Source organism: Tupaia chinensis, unplaced genomic scaffold (genome assembly GCF_000334495.1).
Source record: "Tupaia chinensis unplaced genomic scaffold, TupChi_1.0 Scaffold143766_1, whole genome shotgun sequence".
Classification (NCBI taxonomy): Eukaryota; Metazoa; Chordata; class Mammalia; order Scandentia; family Tupaiidae; genus Tupaia; species Tupaia belangeri.
In genome coordinates this window covers 863,059-872,981 of record NW_006203615.1, presented here as the reverse complement: position 1 = coordinate 872,981, position 9,923 = coordinate 863,059, and positions in this window count along the sequence as shown.

Here is a 9,923-nt window from a genome sequence, read left to right as displayed (position 1 = left end):
GCTTCACTTGGGCTTCTTTTTATACACTTGTTTCTTCTTCTTTTTTCTTTCTTTCTTTTTGGACTTTATTAATAAATGGACGAACTCTTCCTAATACAATATAAACTTTGTTGGCACATTAAAATTTATGCTAGATGATTAGAGCAATGATTTTCAAATTATGCCAAGCATCGGGAACCAGCAGTTAGCTTAATGGCTATGTCACTGGACTCCCACGTAGTCGACTGCGGTTCGTGTCCCGGACCCGGTGGCTTAAAACTCACGCCGGGCGCATGTGCATGCGTGCCCAAGATCCCGAGAGGGGAATGGAGGAGAAGGGATTGCGGCGTGACCATCCCCCCTGGGGGGTGATTTCTCGCTTTCTGTCTCTATGTCTCTCTCTGTCTGTCTGGCGAGAGCATGCGCCCTACAGTGAAAATCTCTCTCAAAAAAAAAATTATGCCAAGCATCAAAATTTACCTGGAGGACTAGTTAAAAAATAGGATGTCCGGAACCAGCAGTTAGCGTAATGACTATGTCGCTGGACTCCCATGTAGTCGACTGCGGTTCGTGTCCCGGACCCGGTGGCTTAAAACTCATGCTGGGTGCATGTGCGTGCGTGCCCAAGATGCTGAGAGGAGAATGGAGGAGAAGGGATTGCGGTGTGGCCATCCCCCCTGGGGGGTGATTTCTCACTTTCTGTCTCTACGTCTCTCTCTGTCTGTCTGGTGAGCGCACGCGCCCTATAGCGAAAACCTCTCCAAAAAAAAAAAAAAATAGGATGTCCAATCTTATATTTATTAAGCTTTCTATTGCTTCTATAAGAAATTATAACATATTTAATAGCTTAAAACTACACTAAGTATCATATGACCATTACAGAAGTAGAAGTCCATTATGGTTTGGCAGGACTGCACTTCTTCTTGGGGCTCCAAAAGAATCTATTCCATCATCTTTTCCACCCTCCAGAGGCCTCCTGCAGCTCTTACATTACTCTGAGTTGTATTTCTGTCATTGCATCTTCACTCCCTCTAATCCTCCTGTCTTCCTCTTATTAGGACCATCATATAGGGTAACCCAGATAATCAAGAATGCTCTTCCCACTTTCTAATCCTTAGCTTAATCACACCGACAAAGTTCCCTTGACTTGTGATTACCTTACTGATGAGTTCAGGAAATTAGACTGTAGACATTTTTATTAGTTCTACCATAGAACCCAATAAGTTCCCAGGATGCTCATGATGCTGGTCTGAACCACTGGTTGAGAGGAATGAGTGTTAAGACAAGTGCAGAAATTTATATGTTCTAAATCAGATCCACTGCTAACTGTCAAATGACCTAAAAAATGTCAGGTAATCTCTCTGACTTTTAATATGGAAATATCTGTAAAGAGAACAGTTAATGTATCTCACCTCTTCATGGGTTTATTAGATTAAAGAATGGTTAGTTTATTATGGTACCTGAAAACAAACATTTTTTATCAGTAATAATAAAGAGGAGCATCCTTTTATACTCTATGGGGAATGAGGAAAACAACTTAAAGTGAACCAAACTCCTCTGGCCTAGTAAGGAAAGCAGACATTTGCTTTCTTTTCTGTTATCACCAACTACCAAATAAAGAAAAGAGGACACATGGGCTTAAAGTCCAGCTGATGACCTCAGGTGAAGTAAAAATCAACCTTTGACCAAACAATGAATATGCAAGAAATTTTGCATATCTCTCTTCCTTTCAGGTCTAAGGAAATTTAAACCATAGGCACTTGGCTAAGGCACTGGGTATTCAGTTGGTTTTTCCTAGTTCCTTTTAGATCTAGGTCCACATGGACTGTATTAGGACAACAAAGAGAACTCTGTTCATGGCTACTATAGAATTTTATCATTAAGATAATCATGTCTCATCTAAAAGTTTGCAATTGCACACATGTGTGGATCGTATTGCCTTTCTCTCTTTTCCCTTGTCCTGTTTTCCTTTTTGTATTTAAACAAAAATCTCCAAAATCTATTTTTAGAAAGTACTCTGCAAGAATTAATTACAACATGTCATTGTTGTGAAGGAAATAAATACTGAGTAGTTTCAAAACACTATTTACCCTCCCCCAGAACAATACAATTCATTCAATAACATTTAAATAGTTGATCATTTACTCTGGCGAGAATGAGAAGCTATACACTACATCCTATGTGCTAAATCATTTTAGATAGAAAATAATCCAATTTTCTGCTCACTAAATACGGTTAAATAATGATTGCCCTTCTTCAAAATCATATAGGGCCATCGTGTAGCACAATGGTTAAAGAAGCTGGATCTCACATGGCCAAATATTGGCCCAACAGCCAAAAAAATACTCCAGGTGAATGTGCATGTGTATCCCAAATCATGACGGGTTGGAGAAATGGAGGAAAAGGAATTGAAGTATGACCACTCCCTATGGATGCGTTCTCTTCTTTCTCTCTGGTGACTACACATATCTTCTGGCAATAAAGAAAAATATAGAGAAATTATCTTTGCTCTACCATGTAAAATAGTTTTGATCAAATGTAGGTCTTGATGTAATTCCTTTACAGTATTTTAAAGACTTTAGAAAGATTAAGCTTTATCATGCCAGTTTTCTAGTGGGAAAAAGTGAAGCTTTTAAAGATAAGTGGAGTGGCTAGTGGTAGGGTTGGAAATAGATTCTGGTTTGACTCACATTTTGCCATGCAACATATTGGGTTGCACAATCTGGCTGGTTTTTGACTTCTGTTATCTTTCCTACTTTCTTATCTTTCATACTTTTCAATTTTCTAATAATACTCAATTTAAGCACTTGATTGTAGATCATTTTAAAAAATAGTCATTTAGCTCTTTGAATTTCAGTTTTCTCCTAAAAACTGAGAATATTGGAAAAGATTCTGTCTTTTTAAAATCCAGGAGGAATCCTTTCTGCTCATTTACACCTTGATTATGAGCACCAAGATTTTCTCTAGATTATAGGCGGTGCACAATAATTATTTATTTAATTGAACTGAAGTGAAGTGAATGGTTCTTTCCAGTTCTAAGTTCCTTTGTCTCTATTGATTTTTAAAACAGTGGAACTGAACTGAAGTGAAGTGAATGGTTCTTTCCAGTTCTAAGTTCCTTTGTCTCTATTGATTTTGAAACAGTGGAGTCCTTTGACTGATAATACATAATAAACATAAGGTGATAAAAAGGAGAATGACCCAAAGATGGGGCAGTATTTTCCTTTGACATGCAGCTGGGTAGTCAAAGTGTTAGAAAAATGTGTGAATCTGAGTACTATGATATCTGAGATTTACTGATTTTTCCAAAAATCAAAATCAGAGTAATGCAGGGAACAATGTAGAATAAAGTTGGGCAAAAAAAATCAGTAGGGATTAATTCTGTTGCTGGGAGATGTCAGTAGCCATTAAAACTATCAGAACAATAATAATTAATTTTATAATTTGGGATGCTTATTAGATTCATATGTAAATTACCACTGACATAACAGTGTAATATGAAAGCACAAGGTTTTATCTTAATTGCTTTTTCTCCTTTAGATAAAGAGGTAGGTCCACAAATTTATTGACATTTTCTTGTAATCACAGTTCTCTGGCCTAATTTCTAACTTGAATAGTTAGACTTTATGATGACACATGGACAAAGTCTCACTTTAGGAGTTGTGATGTGTGTGGCCACTTTGTCAAACACATGGTTTAAATATGTTATTTGGTCCCATTCATATTTTTCCATAATTCAGAAATTATTTCCACTAGAATTGACAACATGTCTGGCCTGAATACAGATATTTTTTGTACCATGGATATGTATTTTTCAAAAAACAAATCTATTTTCCTCTACAAAGCATACTAATATAATAAGATAAAATCAGTGGGGTGGGAGTTGATACTTGGGTCATTTGAAAAACAAGAGATAAATAAAAAAGCAAATATATGTTAGCTCCCAAATTAAATAATTCAGTTAAAATAAGGCTACCTGTGAACCCCCCAGAAATAAGAACAATTATCTTTGCTTTGGTTTTGCTTTTCCTATTCTTTGTTCTGAGCGATCATGAGAGATTTCCAAGTTATATCATTTTTTCAAGTTTGCATTGAGGTACTTTTTGACCAAGTCTCCTTGTCATAACAGATTATCCCAATATGCACATTATACGAATATAATCATTAAGTTCATGAAGCTTCGATTCATACTGTTTAATAAACTTTTTCCTAATGACACAGAAATAAAAATCTACTTTATCAATTTAATGTTAAGTAGTCATCAAACCAACTAGAAAATAATGTTGTGGTTATATCTATTTCTGCAAATAAATGCACAGGCATTTGGATAGATTATGATGTAAATATTGGAGGAGAGTATTCCAAACATCGTCACGCTTAGCTTTACTACCTAATACATCTTGGTGAAGGAAACAAGATACATAAGAATGGCATGCTATACCATAACCTAATTTTAAATATAGTAAAAATAATTTGCACTTGAGTAAGCTCTGTAGTGCTGTGGTCAAGTGCTGTGCATTGGGAGCCAGATCCCATGTAGCCGAGCATGGTTCAAATCCCAGCCCCTATGGCTCCAAACACTCCAGATACCTGTGACTGCGTAACCAAAATCCCAGTGGAAAAGAGGAATAGAAGAAAAAGTATTGTGGTGTGACCACTAAGTCCCATTGGCAATGTTTATTATCTCTCTCTCTGGCGGGTGCAAGCCTCCTTTGGCAATTAGAAAGACAAAAAGAAAAGGTAAATAATTTGCTTTAATTGTATGTCCTTAAGGTAACTAACTCATCTACCTACTATTATTACACAACACCTCATGTCCTCATTCTCAGCTTTCCTTTAGGAGTTCACACATCTGTTTCCACAATAGCTTCTATTATCTGATGAGACCAGGTATAATAATCTGACATTGGAACATGAAGGGAACATTTGCATGACAGCCAATATTAAGTCCAAAGTGTTTTACATGTTTTTAGAGGAGATAGTCCAGGCATCATAAAATTATTAAAAGAAGTTAAAAATTTACTTTGGCATTTCTATGGAAACAAGATTATCAGTAGAAAGCCTTCAGGCATAAATAACTTAGTAAGTTATAGATTCTGCTTTTGTGTTTGATTGAATTAATGTGTACACTCTAGTTAAAGGCATGCTGTCAAAAGTTAAGTCCCCTTGTCACTGAAGTGGCTGATAAGCTCATTCGCTTACTGTATTTCAAAAACTCATTTCATTTTTAAATTTTTTTTGAGAGATTTCTGCTATCGGGTGTGTGCACTCACCAGAGAGACAGAGAGAAACAGAAAGCAAGAAATTATCCTCCAGGGGGCACAGCCATGATGCAATCCCTTTTCCTCCATTCTCCTTTCAGAATTTTGGGCATGCACATACATGCACCTGGCATGAGAAACTCAATCCTTCTGGAATTGGAAGCGACTTCTGCTCCCAGGGCTCATTAAAACAGATGGTTTTCCTTTTATTTGTCATTATGATTCTGAAAGTTCCAGCTGACCTAGTCCATCTGTGACACTTTTCTGTATCTAATTATTGCTACTTCACAATAATTGTGATCCCTTAAACACACTTTTTTACAAGTCATGTTTTTTTTTAGTGCTTTTGATTTCTCTTAATCTTCACAATGTTCCTCTAAATAGTATTATTTGCATCCTCACTCGAGGAAACTGAAGTATAGAAGTACAACTTGATACATTAATAAGTACTTCTCTTGCAAGCCTCAATTTGCATCATTATGAATTTAATGCACACACACATGTATACATAATATACACACATGTATACATATAAAAGGAACCATATAAAAGGAACAAAGAAACTAAGGAAGAAACCCTGGAAATTCAGGGCTCAGCCTTTAAATACAAACCCACTGGGACCAGCAGTTAGCATAATGACTATGTTGCAGGACTCCCATGTTATCAACCACAGTTCAAATCCCAGACTCGGTGGCTTAAATTGATGCCGGGTGCATGTGCATGCATGCCCAAGATCCCGAGAGGAAAACAGAGGAGGATTGTGACATGGCCGTCCCCCCTGGGAATGATTTCCTCACTTTCTGTCTCTCTGTATCTCTCTGTCTTTCTGGTGAGCACACACGCTCCATAGCAAAAAACTCAAAAATAATAATAATACAAACACACTGAGCCACTGTCAGCACAAAGTATATCACTATTTTCCTGCAAAAGCCTTGGTGTCCTATCTCTCTTTTGTGAAATATCCCACAACAGTAAGATATACTTTCTTTGCTATTTTGAGTGGGGTGCAGCTGACATTGCCTGGAAATTTCCTAGACATTTAGGTATAACAGAGACATGTATAAGATCTTCAAAAAGTTCCTGAGGAAACCAGCTGGTGGTGGTTAAGACATTGGACTCCCTACGTGGCTGATCATGAGTCCAACTCTGGACCTGGTGCCTTGCTTTTAGAGACACAGAATGAGAAATCACACCCTCCACACACATACACAAGGGGGGGATGTCCACACCACAATCCCTTTTCATTCATTCTCTTAGGATTTTGGGCATGCATGCACATATGCCCCACCTAAGTTTCAAGTCACTGGGTTCAGTACTTGGACTACAGTCAACTACATGGGAGTCCAGCCACATAACCATTACACCATCTGCTGGTCCTCAAATGTAAACCTTTCATTAAAGGTGACAAAAGGTGAAAACATCCTTCTGAAATTATAGCTTTAAAGGGCAAGGGCAAAGTCAGTTTTCCTTACTGAGGAGTCTCTCCTTGTAGTTACTTTAATTGCAGCAAAGAAAAAGGTGCTATTCTTTATATTAATATATACAGTGTTGTATGTATACAAATTAGGTCTCTTTTATTTTAACATAACCTTCCAAATTGTGAAGACCCCAGTTCCAAAGAATAAATGAATTGCTCTGGAGCACATGATTAAGATTCCACAAGATTCACTCTGGATGTTAGACAGTGCACCTTAATGGAAGAAGAGCAAATGTATAATACATGTTTATAAATTTTGTATTTATACATGAATACTCCATATATAATATATTATAATATTATAGATATATTATAAAATATAATACATAAAGTACCTGGTGCATTAGTTTTGCTTTTATATGAACAATCCACTGAGGGTTTCTTTTTCCTCAAAAGCCTTGCTGGAAAATTGCAATATTGGCAAAAGTTTCTGAAAAAATATTTTTGAGGCAGTTTACTTAGACTATAGTCCAAAAATAACAGAGAGATAGGTTCACATAGGACCTGAATGAAGGTAGCTACCTCAATTAACCCATTGTCTCATCTCCAAGGCTGCTGAAAGAGGAGAGGGCAACTCAGGAAAGAGGCCCAATTCAGTCTTGCACATTCATTTCAATAAAGTTCACAGAAAGGTGAGAAGCTTAGAATCATTAGCAGAGTTGGAGAAGAGTCAAAGAGATGCAAATGAGCCCAAAGGCTGTACTAGGAACATCAAGTTCAAAGTCTTCAGAACTTTGGGGGGTGGGTTTAGGAGTATTTTTCATGTGAGGAATGGCCACGTATTGAATCAGTGTCACCAATCTCAATAGGGAATCTCTTAAGAACAATTCAATTGCTATAAAACATCTAAGCTCACCAAGTAATGGTATAGACCTGGGCACAAATAGGCTTATTTCTAGTTTTACAACTGCTTTGATCACAAAATATTTTTTCCTTCAAATGTTAGCAGTAGTCAGTCAAAGCAATTTTCAGTCCAACCTTTTCATCTTCAGTATGTTTTTCCAACTAGTCCCAGATAAAGTGGGTGGGCCATGGATTCAGAGAAATGAAGGTTTTCTACTTTGAGTCATAAAAGTGAGTCAGTTTCCCCTTTGCTTTACTCAATGTTGGCTTTTCTCTCCTCCTATTGAGATACTTCCTCCAATATTAATTGTGCATCTTGGGATCTATTAACTGCATCCTACATAGCAAATTAAACTTCAGTGATATGGAGCCTGTCTTCAGAATAGTCCCAACCTTCTGAAGAGAAGTTAATCAGCCAAATGACAAAAAAAAAACAAGTCTGACTCAGAGAAGTAAGATAGTTTTTGACAAATTATTTTTTTCAAAGATCTCTATAAAATAGTTCCCATATCACAAAATCCTACAGTATTATTTTGACACTCTTCCATCAAGAGATAGGATTCTATGTTCCCTGTTCTTGAATATTGTTGGCTTGTGAGTCTGGCCAAAGTGAAGCCATATGAGTTATTTTTTTAGAATTATTTTATTTAACTTTATTTACTTTTTTTTATTTGACCAGAGATAGATAGAGAGAGAAAGAGAGAGAGAAAGTGAGAAAGCAGGCTGCCAGGTCTGAGACTTGAACCATGGTCAGCCATGTGGGAATCCAGTATCTTTAACTACCACACCACCTGCCAGCCCCATGGAGTCATATAATTTCCAATGCTAGTTCTTAAAAGAACAGCTGATGCCTGGTTTTTATGGGACAGCTGTTCTGGGAACATAAACAGCATGCCTTGAGAAAGCCCAAGCAGTCTGTGAAGAGTGTCTATCCAGATGCTTCTGTGATAACCTTAGCTGAGCGCCCAAAGCCACCACCAGGATTAGCCTCTAGTCAGATGAACAAATGTTTTCAGATGACTCAAACCCCCTGGCCATTGAGTTTAGACCCTGGATATCACAAGTAGAAATACAATATCCCCATGTGCTCTTCCCACATTTCTAAATCAGACTCTATGAGCATAATAATATGATTATTGTTTTATTGGGTGATGTATTGTGCAGCAAGCCTACCTGGAAGAGTTTTTTTCTATAAAATACATACAAATCATGTTTGCAGGGAGAGAGTTGATACTAGAAGTTTTCCTTTCTCCTGACATTTTATACTCAAAGAAAAAAGCACTATTTTGCAACTCCCACTACACCCCATCTGCAAACCGGATTGAGCCTGCCAGTAGCTCCAGACACCAGGCAGACTGAGGCTACAGGCCCTACCCCTCCAAACCTTTGCGCAACCCCTCCAAACCTTCGCGCATCCCCACTGTTCCTCCTCCTTGGACCCCAGGTTGGTTGTCTGGGACTTTAAGGCGAACTCCCACCCCACTCCACCCACAAACCGGATTGAGCCAGCCAGTAGTCCCAGACACCAGGCAGACTGAGGCTTCAGGCCTGACCAACCTGGTCCTGTCACTCACCCTCTATCCCTTTCCCACTAGCCTTTGGACTCTGAATGTTGGTGATTTGAATAGCACGTGGTTTGTGCCTCACGATTTCCTTTTTTCATTTTGTTTTTCTTTGCTCTTGAAATGTTGCTAATTAGGTCAGTTGGAGGCTCACCACTCCTTAGAAACAGGGAGGACTTTGGGCCATCCAGGACTAGTGGCAACAGTTAATGGTAATTCTGAGCAATAGGTAGGCCAACCATAAGAGAAATAATCCATTTTCTAATCCTGTACAACTTTTAACACTCAGAGATACCTTAAATAAATTAGGAAGCAACATATAGATTACCTGATGACTAGGAACAATCGTAGAGGCTCAAGAAATATGAGCAACCAACAAAAGGCCTCTCCCTCAAGGGAAATCATCAAGCCTACATCACCCACAGTCAATACAATGGACGTCATGGGGAAATGTCTGATAAGGAATTCAGAATATTCGTAGTGACCAAACTAACTGAGATAAAAGAGAAAAGAGAAAAAGAGCTCCAGGAGATGAGGAAGTCCTTTCATGATTTGAAAGAAGAAATAGATACCTTAAACGAGAACCAGCTGGAACTTCTAGGGTTGCAGAATGTCATACAGGAAATCAAAACCTCCCTTGAGAGTATTAAAAGTAGGTTAGACCAGGCAGAAGATGGAATCTCTAACGTAGAAGACAAAACATCTGACCTAGAAAAAAGTATCAAGAAGATTGAGAAAACAACCATGAAAAATGAGGATAACATATGAGGAATACTGGACACCATCAAGCGCCCCAACATT